This window comes from Glycine max, chromosome 7 (genome assembly GCF_000004515.6).
Source record: "Glycine max cultivar Williams 82 chromosome 7, Glycine_max_v4.0, whole genome shotgun sequence".
NCBI classification, from domain to species: domain Eukaryota; kingdom Viridiplantae; phylum Streptophyta; class Magnoliopsida; order Fabales; family Fabaceae; genus Glycine; species Glycine max.
The window spans coordinates 9,947,385-9,962,132 of NC_038243.2; the positions used below are offsets into that span (position 1 = coordinate 9,947,385).

General features: G+C 35.9%; 1 pseudogene; it reads right to left on the reverse strand.

Annotated features, from left to right (window-relative positions):
- Window positions 1–10,610: 10,610 nt before the first annotated feature.
- Window positions 10,611–13,949, reverse strand: LOC100788529 (3-methyl-2-oxobutanoate hydroxymethyltransferase 2, mitochondrial-like; annotated as a pseudogene).
- Between the last annotated feature and the right edge of the window lie 799 nt (window positions 13,950–14,748).

A 14,748-nucleotide genomic window follows, 5' to 3' on the forward strand; every position in this document is an offset into this window, starting at 1 on the left:
TATCCTTATTATTTAATTTCTTTTAATATTTATTACTTTTAATTTTTTATACATTAATAAAAAATTATATTCATTCAAATATGGTATATTTTAGAAAATTATATTATTCTTAGATGCATCCTTCCCATTTAATTAATTTCTTCGAAACTTTCTACTTTATTTTCTTACAAATTAATAAAAACTTTTCCGTCAAAAAAAAGGATTTTTTATCTTTAATTGAAATATGGTATATATTAGAAAAGTATGTTATTAATTAGATGTATATCCTTATCTTTTTTCTTTTTATATCATTTAATTTATTTAAAATTTCTTTTATTTTTTATATATTATAAATACTTTTTGTCTTAAGTTCAAATGTGTCATATTTTAGAAAATTATTTAGTTAGATGTATACCCTTATCATTTAATTCATAATTTTAATTTTTTTACATTAATAAAAATATATATTTAATTCAAGCATTATTATGGGAAAAAGCATATTCAACAACTGTTTTTTAACACATTCAAAAATGGTTTTAAGTTATATTTGAAAATGACGTAAAATATCAAGAATTTTCATGACAATTCCTAAAAATCGTCTTAAAAATTAAATTTTTTAAGATTGTTTCCTGAAAAAAATTGTCTTAGAATTATCATTTTTTTTTAAAAAAAATTTAATTTGTTTAGAATTCTAAGATGATTTTTCAAATAACTTACAATATATATTTTTTAAGACAATTTTTCAAATAACTGTCTTAGAATATTTTTTTAAAAAAAAATTAAAAATTTTAATAAAATAATAAAAAAGAAAATTCTAATAAAATAATAAAAAAGGTTAATAACAAAAATTCTATATCAATTATAATAAAGTAATAAAAAAATAAAAAATTTAATAAAATAAAACATGCATATCCGTATAAATTCATAAATAATAGAAATCTCTAATTACCCCAAATTAATTCTTACAGAAAAAAAGGGGTGCCCTTTTAGCTCATATCGTAGCCCAATTTAAAAAATGAACATTGGAATGTTTCTTAGAATGAAAATAATCTACACACTTATTCATGATTACATCTTATACCATTTTTTTTTACTAAATATGCAGTTGACATCGAAAAAGAAAAATCAGAATATAAAATCATAATTTTCAAGAGATGTCAATTTAATATCTGGCTTTGACAATTATAGTCATCTCGGTCTAAATCAACTCATGGAAACAAATTTTAAAGACAAAATTCATTGACAATTATGAAAGTCAGGGACTAAAACCAATGTCATAGATTTAATTTACTACTAGTATTTATAATTTCATAAATTAATTTGGTGTATTACTATGCAATCCACACGTGACATTTATTCCATTACTATCTAATTTCCATTACGATCTAATTTCAGGATAATTGGTAGTGCTCTGAAAAATACATACTGATCCTCCCTGCAGACAGAGAATGATTGGCCAAGGCTTGGAGGGACTCTCCATGCTGTATGGACTTCTGTAAAGCCACCAGAACAAGTGGGCTTCTGATAAAAAAAAAGTGTAAAAATGGATGCAATAAAATATTTTTACGACATGTACACAGTTCAAGAATTTCACTATGCACGATGGAAATTTCAGAATTGTAATGTAATGACACTTGGCTTACTTGGTCTAACTTGTACATATCCCCATTCCTCTTATCCGTCTTCATTTCTCATACATGTTACCAATCCTTCCTGAAATAGTATGACAACAATGGTAAAGAAATATATAATAAAAAATACAACTTAAATATAATGACAATTATCACAATGTATAATACAACCTAATTGAATAGGGGACCATTTTAATAGTTAAGCCTCTATATTTGCCAAACTATTCCCACTAGCTTCCCCAGAAAGTCTCCAAATAGTTAAGAGAAAGATAAGAAAAAAAAGTGAAAAAAAAGCATTAAAAATAGATAAAAAGGAAAAAAAATAGTTACAAAAAAAAATATTGTAATGCGTACATAAAAATAATATAACTTTATAAGCCTCACAATCACCTCTGAGCCAAAAATTTGGATAAATAATAGTTATGATTAAATTAATTTTTCTTAAATGAAAATAAAATGATTAGACTTTTGCCTTGTAAAATCTGGTTTTCCGTCATTTTATCTTACAGTAACCCAGCATGGCCTCGATCACAAAGAACAACATATATACGCAATTATGATATTTGATTGCCATTAGCTTTCACACAAGGCTGATCATCCTACAGACATTTAAATTATTTTTCCCGTCGAGTAGTAGTGATGTTTTACAACAAACTAGCCCACCAAAGAATACTAAAATTAAACAAAGTGATTCAAGAAATTATTGAAGCAGTATTAGTGATTTTGCCAGACCTGCATTCACAAGTACACTGACTTCTTGATCCTTCCACTACACGTTGGGATCTTCTGGTGTGTAGCTTGATGTTCACCACCTTGCCAACCATCTGTAGCACCATAACATCCAGAAAACAATAACCATCATTCCTTTAAAAAACATCCAAAAAAAGGTCAAGGAAATATCACAAAATATAAGATGCCTACTGAACCATCTTCAAAATAGTTAAGAAATGTCAAGAGAATAAAAAAAAATGATAGAAGTAGAATAGACATTTCTACGATTCCCCAACAGATATTTCTGATGGTTTCCAACATAAATTAAAAGTACATATAATACTAAGTTCTCCAGAAAATAATAGCATCAATGTTTTAAGGAAGCATTTAGAAATATTATCCAATCAAAATCTACAGTAATCCAAGTAAATCAAAATCAGAACAACTAACTGCTAGGCTTGGCTAACAAGAAACCACTCAATGGGCAAGCTTTAAAAGTTTATTATGTGAACAAATTAAGTGTCTATAGAGAATATTAAGAACGGAAACTTAAATAGCAAAACAAACAGTAACAAACCATTTTCCAAACCAAGTCTTCAGGACCCAATGGTTGATCAGGACTAGAATACAAGAAATGCCTTGAGTACAGAAAAGAAAAAAGAAAACATTAAACACCACACAAGCAAGCAAGACAATGCACAAATCAATGGTAGAAAATGAAAATAACCAAGTTAATTATTGCTACAAACATTTTTACAGGGCACAATACTTTTTAGCTTGGCATTATGCATTAGCAGAAAGTTCTAGCAAGATTGACCTCCAAAGAATCAAATAACACAAGGGGGCGGAGGGCAAAAGTGAATTAAATTCTACATGACCCTGATTACAAACCTTGGCAAGATTTTGTTGCATTGCTTTGATATGAGCAGGTCTAATGCCTTTTAAATATTTCAAAAGCCAACCTGGCTTTACAACATCAATAGAAGAAATGAACACCGCTATCTGCATGTATGGCAAAAAGTAAATAGTAACTTCCCATTAAAAAATAGAAATTAACAATTTATAAAGCTGATAGGTTGTGCTTCTAAAATACTGCTAATTTCTATTACTACTGTTACTAGAATGTTACTGATAAAATTTTCCTTGCTTTATTTCATTTCTCTATGGTATTTATAATGGCCAATACACTAGATAAGGGCACTACTGGCCTCAACAAAGGGAGCAGGAAGATAACAGAAAAAAAAATATCCATAACAATATCCAATTCGTTATAACAGACTGCTGATAAGATAATAGCAAGGATAGTGCTTGTCTGATTCTGTTGCTGCCATCAAACATAATCGTGGAGATAAGCAGGTAATTTTTGCACTCTTCTGGGCCTGATGTTGTCTGCACCCCTTTGTGGTGTATTGCTATCAATACCCTCCCCTAGCAGACCAACCTTGTCCTTAAGGTTGTAAGTGTCAAGCAGAGAATTCCAGTCCTCCTAAGTTGTGTCTTCTGGAGCCATCCCGAGCCACTGAATGAGGACCTTCTGAGTTGGGGGTATACTAGAGTTGTCTAACTTCCAATCAAGGATGATTATCCGTTTGGGCAGGTGGTAGCGGGTCCAATGTGGGTGGGGGAATGCCATGATATGGTTTCAATAACAAAACATGAAAGACGACGAATTTCGGAGGTGGGCGGAAGTTGGAGTCGATACGCTCCAAAATTAGGAATGAACCATAGAAGCGTTTGGAAAGTTTCGTATATGACGGTCGGATGGACACCTGGCGATAGAGGCGGAGACGGACGAACACCCAATCACCAGTAGAATACGAAACATCCCGGCAGTGGCCATCTACAATCTTCTTCATTGCCATTTGGGCTTTGGCAAGTCTGCATTGCAGGGAAGCATGGATATGAGCTCGAGTGGATAGTAATGAGTCCACTGCCTCTATTGATGTTGAGCCTTGTAAATACTAAGGTAGCGACAGGGGAGGTTTGCTGTAGGTTGCTTCGAAAGGGGATATACCAGTGGTCGAATGAACAATGGTATTGTAAGACCATTCAGCAAATGTTAGGAAGTCGAACCACTGTGATGGCTTATCATGTATGAAGGCACAAAGGTATTGTTTGAGGGTCCGGTTCAAGACCTTTGTTTGGCCGTCGGTCTCAAAATGGTATGAGGTGCTCATTCACAATTTGGTGCCACTGATACGGAATAGCTCCCACCAGAATTGACTGAGGAAAATTGGGCCACGATCGAACACGAGGCTACGGGGAAAACCACGCAGTTTGCAAATGGTGTCGAGAAATAGCAAGGCGACCCTGTGAGCTGAGTATTTTGGCGGCAAAGCTCCAAAGTGAGCACTTTTTTAGAATTTGTCAACAACTACAAGAATAACAGAGAAGTCATACGACATTGGTAGTCTTGTGATGAAATCTAGAGCGAGGTCTTCCCAGATAAAGGTTGGAATGGGAAGAGGTTGAAGGAGGCTAGTCGGATTTCGGGTTTTGTACTTGACTTGCTGGCAAGTAAGGTACTCGGATATGAAGGCACGCACATCCTTTCACATGTTTGGCCAACAAAAATTATCTTGTATTCGTCTAAGTGTTTTCGCAATGCCCCTATGTCCGCCCAAAAGGGTGGCGTGGAATTCTGCAAAAAGAGTGGGGATGAAATCATGGCTGAAGGGAAGCCACAACTTGCGGTGGTTGAAAATGAGGCCCCTTTGAATTGAAAATTCTGGATGTGCCACCGGAGCATCCTGAATTTGTTGTAATAGTTGTTGATAAGCATTGTTGGTGAGCAGAAATTGACAAAGTTGATCCATGAAAGAAAAATGGGGCATGGGGAGTGTGAGGCATTGGCCTGATGGGGTGGGTACCCGAGATAAAGTGTCTACAGTGGTGTTGCTGAAACTGGGTCAGTATTGAATTTAATAGTTGCACCCCAAAAGCTTCGAAAGATATTGTTGTTGCTCCGAAGTCTGAAATACTTGAGACATAAGGTCCTTAAGACTCTTATGGTCTGTAATAATCGTGAAGTGATTACCCAAGAGGCAGTGCTGCCATTTGCGCATTGCGGTAGTGATGGCGTGCAACTCACGAACATACACGAAGACCTTCTGCATCCTTGAACAAAAACCTTGCCAAAGAAGGCGATGAGATGAGATTGTTGTTGGACAATTGTGCCCATGGCCACGCCAGAAGCGTCAATTTCCAATATGAAGGGTTGATTGAAATTGGGGTTGATCAACACTGTTGCATCGTCATTGCCCTTTTCAATGTATTAAAGACGAGTTGGGCTTCTTCAGACCAGTGGAACTGATCCTTTTGCAGGAGCATCGTCAGTGGTCTGGCTATGGCAGCATAGTTACAAATGAAACATCGGTAGAAGCCCGTCAGTCCCAAAAAACCTTTAAGGTCCGTGGGAGATGATGGTGTAGGTTGCACATAGCGTTGACTTTGCTTGGGTCTGGGGCTATGCCCGCCTCTGAGATAATATGACCCAGATATTAAAGTGTTTGTTTAGCAAACAAACACTTGTCCCGTTTCAAATGAAATTTGTTCTAGGCCAAGACATTAAAAATTGCTTCCAGGTGTGAGAGGTGCAGAGAGAAAGAAGAACTATACACAAGAATATCGTCGAAAAAAATGGCAACGAACCTGCATAAAAATGGCTTCAACAACTCGTTCGTGGAAGCTTGGAAGGTGGTTGGTGTGTTTTTTCACATCCTGGTACTACTACTTATTTTTGTGGATGTGAAATCTAACCGGCAAGTGCACCGGATCGTTAAGTAAATAATTAAAACGAAATGAACCGAGTATCGAACTCAGGGAACTTGTTTTACTTGGAAAAGAGTCATTCAAAATGCAAGTGTTTGTAAAAAGAATTAAGTGTCATGAATTAAAAACAAAGGTATTTTCTATTCTAATCAAAGAAACAGTATACATAAGCAATTGAGTGTGAAAACAAATAAGTAAAAGCGTTCGGTCATTCTACCGAGATACTTGATGCAATTAGAGTTTTTCTCTATTTAAAATTATTTTTGTGTTCTATACTGAGGACAAAAATATCAAACACTGATGTCTCGTGAGTTTGGACTAATTTAAACTAAACTTCATTCGCAGATATCTCTTGTTGAACTCAGCTTAATTTAAAGAGCATTATAATCACAACATAATAAAAACCAAAACCCTGCACTCTATTCCTAGAAATGTAGTTATCTAGCCTCGCTCTATCAAGTTCTACGGAAATAGTACATTTTCCAATGCTAAAGTTCCTAATAGCACACACCAATGGATGATCAAACCACAAGCATGCATACAATAAGCGTAGATACAAACATTGAACACATGAAAATAACTTCAAATAGATAATAATAATATTTACATCAAGTATTCAGCAGAGATTCCCAACAAAGGATTTTAGCCCTCCATTACAAGGGAGCAACTTTCACAAATAGGAGAAGGGTTTCAGAGAAAATACCAGATTACAAAGCAATGGGGATTCCTCCTCCACCTCTAAAAACCTAGGACTTACTCTTTAAACTAGAATCTACCTAAAATTTAGGGCCTTTGCTTCCTTGCTCAGCTTTTCCTCTGTTCTCTGCACACAATTTGCAATCTATTCAGACCTCTCTCCCATTCTCCGCAAGTCAGGCTTAAAAAAGGGCTTTCTGTCCGTGAAGGCGCGCTTAGCGCCATTCTCGCGCTAAGTGCGAGTAAGTGAGATTTGGCTTAGCGCAGAAGAGACAACTGTCTCGCTTAGCAAGCTGCATACGCGTTGGGCGCATTCTGGCATGGAAGAACTCTCTTCAGGCTTATCCTCAATCGCTAAGCCACTGCTGTCTCGCTTAGCAGTTTGGTCTCACTAAGCGCATGGTTCAGGCTTAGAGAGACAACAACTTTTGCACCTTCATAATTTTCTCCTTTTTACTTGAAATTGAGGTGAAATTTACATTAAATTCATAAGGAAGGCTTCTACTGAGCACATATTAAAACTAAACTAGAAATATTTACAATCCTACAAAAAATAACCATAAATTGGGAGATTTATATACATTTTGGAAAACTTTTCTATACAAAAGTTAGTCGTAAAAGATGACTAACAGTGTTGCAGAGTCTGAACGACATTACCTTATATTCATAGTGGCTATGATGCATTCGAAAAACGGTTTTGTGGATGTCTGCCTTCGCCATGAGAATTTGGTGAAACCCTTGCCTGAGATCGAGTTTCGAGAACCAAGATGTGTCACTCAGTTTATCCAGGAACTCGTCTATGGTAGGCATAGGAAATTGATCTTTGATTGTGATCGAGTTAAGAGCTCGGTAGTCCACGCAGAAGCGCCAACTGCCATCCTTCTTTTTTACTAATAGAATTGGGGAGAAGAATGGGCTATTGCTCAGTTGTATGAATCTGACATCTAACATGGTGGCCACCTGTTTCTCTAATTCGGACTTTTGGAAGTGTGGGTATCAGTAAGGACGCACGTTGGTGAGGTTGGTTTGAGGTAGGAGATGGATATGGTGGGCAATGGTGCGAGGTGGAGGTAAGGTTGTGGGCTCATGAAACAAGAGGTCAAAATGACAGAGGAGTGTGGTAATTGTGGTAGGAAGATGAACTTCGAGTGAGAGGGATGAAGGTTTAATGATGTGGTCGAGGCGGGTAACCAGGATAGATGGAGCTTGGCGGAGATGTTCTGGGTTTGTGCCAACCTCTTGAGTTGATAGGCTAAGGCCTTAGCTTGAAGAAGTGGAACATTCACTTGAAGGTGCACCTACTAGCCCAAATATGAAAACACCATGGTTCTGGTGGTGTAATCAATAAGTACGGGGCCCAAATCTTGCAACCATTGGATCCCAAGCACAATATCTGCACTATTAAGGCCCAAGATGAAGAGGTCGACCTGAAAGGTATTGCCCTGAACATATAATGGCACTTGTAGGCAGATGCGGCTACAATCCAAAACCCTACCATTACCCACCATGACTTGAAGTAGGTCAATAGAGGAGGTGGAGAGGTTCAGAAAGTTGGCGACACATGGTTGTACAAAGTTGTGTGTACTACCATCATCCACAAGAATTGTCACCTGGTGGTGATTAATTCAGCCAAAAATATGGAAGGTCTCCGCAGCTGGCATTCAAGTTAGGGCGTTTAGGCTAAGGAGTGGGTAGTTTGTCGAGGATGAATGTGGTGGGCTTAGAGGGTCATCAGGTGGAGTCTCTACAGGCAACAAAGTCTCAAGGTCATCATCCACAATGAGGAGGTGAAGTCGTGGTTTACATCGATGACCTAGAGTCCATGTATCATCGCAATGATAACATAGACCTTTGTCGCAGCATACCGCTAATTCCTCCGATGATAAGCGTTTCACCGGAACTCGTAATGGTGAGGGTCATGTAGGAGGTGGCATGGAAAACAAGGGAGGAGGTGAATTCATGAGATGTGAACCTTTGTCATGCAGTTTATCCTCTTGCAGTTTGGCCACTACGACAGCTTGGGGCAACGGTAGAGGTTGCAAGGCTTGGACCTCTCAACGGAGTTCAAGAGTAAGGTTTGCGATGAAGTAGCTTAGGAGAAAAGGGGGTGCAAGACCTATTGTACAATTCGCCAGGCATTCGAAGTTTGTCAAATAGTCGTTGACAAAGCCGCACTATTGGAGCTTGAACAGGGCACCATGTGGATCATCATAATAAGAAGGAGCAAAACGGGATGCCAATGCTTGAAGCATCGCCGACCAAGACGTCAGGAAGCCGTTGCGCGACATCCATTGGTTCCGGCAAAGGGCTGGACCTTCCATGAAAAATGATGCGATGGTGAGTCATTGGTTGTTGGGGACGCATTGATACTCGAAGAATTGTGAGATTTTAAAAATCCACCCAAGTGGATCCTGGCCATCGAAACAAAGCACATCTAACTTCATATGCGGGCGGTGAGGTGGGGAAGGTGGTGGTTGTGGGGTTGGTGGTGAGTGCGGTGATGGAGGAAAGGATAAGGTGGTCGATCGTTCTATGAGGAAATCGATTTTGCTACTCATTTCAAATTGAGCTTGGGAAAAGGAAGCATGGATTTGGGCGAGTGAGTTCTGGCCTTGAGTAAGGCAGTTGACGGCCTCCTCAAGACGTTCGGTGGTAGCCAAATGGGTATTGTGTTCGGGCATGATGGATATGACAGAGCAGGTTAATGGTGCAAGGAACAGGGCAGGTCGGACCAATGATAGGTTGTGCTTCTATAATACTGCTAATTTCTATTACTACTGCTACTAGAATGTTACTGATAAAATTTTCCTTGCTTTATTTCATTTCTCTATGGTATTTATAATGGTCAATTAATTGGATAAGGGCACTACTGGCCTTAATGAAGGGAGCAGGAAGATAACAGAAAAAGAAAATATCCATAACAATATCCAATTCGTTATAACGGACTGCCAACAAGATAATAACAAGGATAATGCTTGTTTGATTTTGTTGTTGCCATCAAACATAATCGTGGAGATAAACAAGTAATTTTTGCACTCTTCTGGGCCTGATGTTGTTGTATGCACCCCTTTGTGGTGTATTACTATCATCTGACTTATCAGATAACCATATAGAAGATTAGACAATGCAATTTTGGTCATTGGGTCTATTCTACCTTAAGAGTGTTTATTTTAAGGTTTTGGTAATAATAAGAGACCCAAATTATGCATTAGTCTGTAGTCTATGTTGTTCTTTGGTGCATTTGGTTAAAATTGAATGCATGTACCTTGGTCTCCTTGCACTTAAATCTTAGGGATAGGACTATGCTTTCAGTTTCTGTTTGATGTTATGCCCATGGGCCATGGCTATACCATGGTTATTGCCATGGATAAGACTAGATAGCCTTGCTGATTTTTTAGGGTTCCTGCTTTCTTTTTCATTTTTTAAAATAATTGAGAAAAAATTCTCTAGTAAAAATTATTTTTCTATTCATTTTCAAAAAATGAGTCATTAAGACAAACAAACTAAGCTAATGACATGATCATGTCCTACTATCACTTAATTTGTTCCTCTCTACGTACACAAAAAAGTCAATATTAATCATCTGAGATAGTAAGTATGATGTAAAAATGCATAAGGCAATATATACTCCTGTAAAGATTTATAAAGTAGCAGATAATCCCATAGTAACTTGCCCACACTGTCCACACCAAAATAAAACCATCATATATAATGATGTTTAATGTATAAACAGAACATGCAAGAAAAGTATCTACATACATGCCAATAAAAGTACATTCCAAGAACATAACATTTGTCACTAATGTAGGCTACACTCATCTCTTACGAAAAGTACATGCCAAGAACAGAACATTTTCCAAAATGGGAATTAGGCCAACTAACTTGTCCACTGCAAAAGGGTCTAGCCCCAATTCCAATTGTAGGAATTTGAAGGGCTGTCGTGGTTGTAGTCGCAACCATGTAGGCACACACTCTAGAACAACAAAAAATGACCATGCTTATTGTAAAGCCAACGATGTCTCTACAACCTACACAAACTCGCTCCTTTCAGTTTTAGGACAACAATAAAATCACTCAAAATCCAAATAGACACGTGAAGGAAGACCTTGACAACACTAGCAACATTCTTTCCTTGAGGTCTAAACCCCCCTAAAACACTAATGGCATGGGGAGTAAGGCCTACATGGCCTATGACAACAATTCCAACCTCAACGATAGCCTTTGCTGCAACAATTCTTGAAGGCAACCCTCCCTCCATTTTTATGGCATTCATTCCCCCTTCTTTCAATATACGAACTGCAATATGCACCGCCTACTTAAAATCAAAATAAAATGCATTAAAAACCATTCAACGATGAGTGAAACAATTAAACACACACACCACATACACACGAGCATGACCTGATTGGAGCTGGACTCCTAGGTCCTAAAATCCAAGTCCCCAATGAGATGCAGCGTCTTGGCTCCATGCGCCACGGTGCGGCAACGACAGTGGACGAGCATCTCCTCGAGCATGTTGTCATGTCTATGGATCATCATCGCCACAGAGTTGCCGACGAGATAGATGTCGATGCCGATAGTGTCGAGGTGCACCGCGGCGAGGTAGTTGTATGCGATGACCAAGGTGATGGGCTAGGAGGCGCGGTGCTTCTACCACAACTAGTTCAGCGTCACACACTTAAGTCATTCATCACACACACGAGGTGGAAGATGAAGGTTAAGGAGGATAAGGAGTGAAAGGGAATCGAAATCAGATGAAGCCTAGTTTCATTGTGATAGAGGTGGAAGATGCAGAAACCCAAGCAGCAAAAACAAAAAAGGTTGGCTTTGAGTACAGAGAGTGAGATGGAGAATGAGAATAGGCGACGTGAGAGACTAGGGGAAACATTAAAAACAGTCAAAAAAATTTTAAGAAGTGTCTTAGAATAATATTGTTGTAAGACGGTTTTGCAAAAATTATCTTAAAATGATAATGGTTTTCGTGATTGGTATTTTCTAAGACGATTTTCACAAAATCGTCGTAGAATAGTTGTATTTATTTACAAAATTACCACTGTATTTTTTTCTAAGACAGTTTTTAATCAACCAACTTTAGATCAACGTCATAAAAAATTATTTTTCTAATAGTGCATGATATTTTAGATAATCATATTATTAACTAGATGTCTATCCTTCTCATTTAATTTCTATAATAAATTCCTATATTTATAGTTACTAGACTTTTTTATACTTTGTATATGTTAATTTTTTTATCATTGAGAATAAAATTTGTAAATGTAAAATTCAAAATCATAACTCATTCTTATTTAATTTATTATTATCTCCATTCTTTTTTAATTTTACTATTTTTTTAAAAATGATTTTATTTATGTGTTGTTTATAAAATTTAAAATCATATTAATTACTCCATACTCTTTAGTCAATTATATCCTTAATTTTTTTTCTTAAATTTTAATTAATTTATACATGCGCCATTATTATAAGAGAGAAATAAAAAAAGTAAAATAAAAATTTCACAATTATTTTATAAGAATAACTTTTTTTATTGTATTACATATTTACATTTCTCGAATACATTTATTATTATTTTATAAAATGCAATATAATTATTAATTAGATGTTTGCCCTTCATTTAATATCTTTAATAAATTCCTATATTTAAATTTATTATACTTTTATATATTTGTAAATAATAGTATGAAAACCGGTACAATCATTGACATGGTCGAGATAGTGGGTCAGTGATCCAATCGATGAATCATTAATTGGTTTTACTTGACCCAATATATATATTAAAAAAATAAAAATTATATATGTATCTATTATATATAAGTATATAACTAGCATTATTTGATTAAGAAAAGTTCATTCGTATTTCAAAATTCAAAATTACAGTTGAAGTATCAAAGTTCATAACACAAGTCCACAAATAATAATTTAATAATACAATTTCTAAAGTACATAAATAAGTTTTAAAATGAAAACACAAATAGCATCAACATGACAACATCCATAAGTTATATTCAAGGAGCCAATGTTGAATCAACTTTAGGTGATTCTTCTCCATCAAAAGAATGAAACTCTTCACCAATAGTACCTTCATTTAGAATTTTAGATTAACATCTTCTATGGTGTTGTCTGGTGGCTGAGACACATCATCATCCTCATCTTCATCCAAATTTAATTTATCTATGGCAACATCACTATAGATGCAAATTAGTAATTCACATAAGTACATAAGTAGTACCTAATAAATATTAATGTTATAAAGAATCATACCAATACCATCTGAAGTTTATTGGATGAACATGTTTACAACATTATTACGTAAAGCCTCCACCTTTTCACGAGTTAAGAATGATGATGACTCCTCCAACACCCAATTAGAATGGTCATCAAGGGTTTCCAAATTGATTGGGCCATAATTTTGCTGCCTTAGTCAATTCCTAAATTGATCAGCATGTTCATATATCAACAATAAAAAAATCCAAGTAAAATAGGTAAACAATCAAAACATAATCAATATAATAATGTCTTTGTTGTAACCTCAAGTTGTAACGATCATAAACAAGGTCATTAAACTTTAAATGCTCTAGCTTATTCCTTTTTTTAATGGATTTGTTCAAATATGCTCCAATTTCTTTCACAACCCTAAACACTACAAGTTTGGCTTACAACACGAATAACCAACTTTTGTAAATGTGGAGCACTACATCCATAACAATCCCACCGTTGATCTAGAATATAACATATGAAGAAATAAATCAATATAATGAATATATTATTAGTAGCTAAAATAAATCATAAATCAATAATGTTATCAGAGTATCAAATACAAAATTTACATGGTATGACAGTGTTTCGTTCACGTATTGCAACTCGTCTTGCAAAATCTCCTTCAATTTTTTTATATATTTTCATGCCTTCATTTAATTTATCTTGCAACTCAAGATCATCATGTGTATATCTATCAATGAGTTCCAAAATGCCAGATTGTGTGTTTATATGCTTATCAAATTCTTCAGCATTGAATCTACAAGTTGGATTTAACCAATAATCAGTTGCATGTAGATCTTTGTCAAGCTGTGAATCCCAATGCCTATCAAGGACCTCCAAGTAAGGCTTCACTTTCCTTTTATTTCTCTGAAACCTCCTAACCATTTCTTCTCTAGCCTTATACATAACCTGGTAAAAAAACCCATGGCAGGTTTATTTTCACTATCAACAATATGTAACACGCGAACCAGCGACTCTGTAAGCTTCATAATATCAATACATTATTTCCAAAAACCAGAGTCCAATATTTGTTCCACAAATTTTTTAGCCTTGGAGTCTTTGGCATAAGTTGAGCCTGTCCAGTCCCTAGATGTCACCATGGCTCTCAATGCATCCTTCTAGGCCAATATGCTTTGCAAGGAAATGAAATTAGTTGCAAACCGAGTTGGAGCTGGATGAAGTATATCTCTTCTACTTTTATGTTGTCTTATAAAGAATAATGTATAACAATGATTATATATGTACTTAGTAATTTTTTAGGCATGTGAACAATCTCACTTACTTCCTCAAATTTCCCAAAATCTTGCAACATCCAATTAATGCAGTGAGCAACACAAGGAGACCAATATAACTTAGGAAACTGTTTTTCCAATAACCTATAGATGCTAACATAATTTAAACCATTATCGATCACAATGTGAACAACATTTTATGCTCCAACATATAACACCATCTCCTTGGAAAGCTTAAACAACATTTCTAGCAGTTTTAGAAGCATAGGAAGCATCAACAAACCTTAAGAAAATAGTCCCTTAGGACAATAAACAAGAAAATTAATAAGAGTTCTCCTAGAGCGGTCTATCCACCCATCAGACATCAGAGTACATCCAATTTCCTTCCAAACTTCTTGGTAACTTTCAACAAGCTTCTTCCTCACTTCATTTACCCATTTATTTAACAAAGG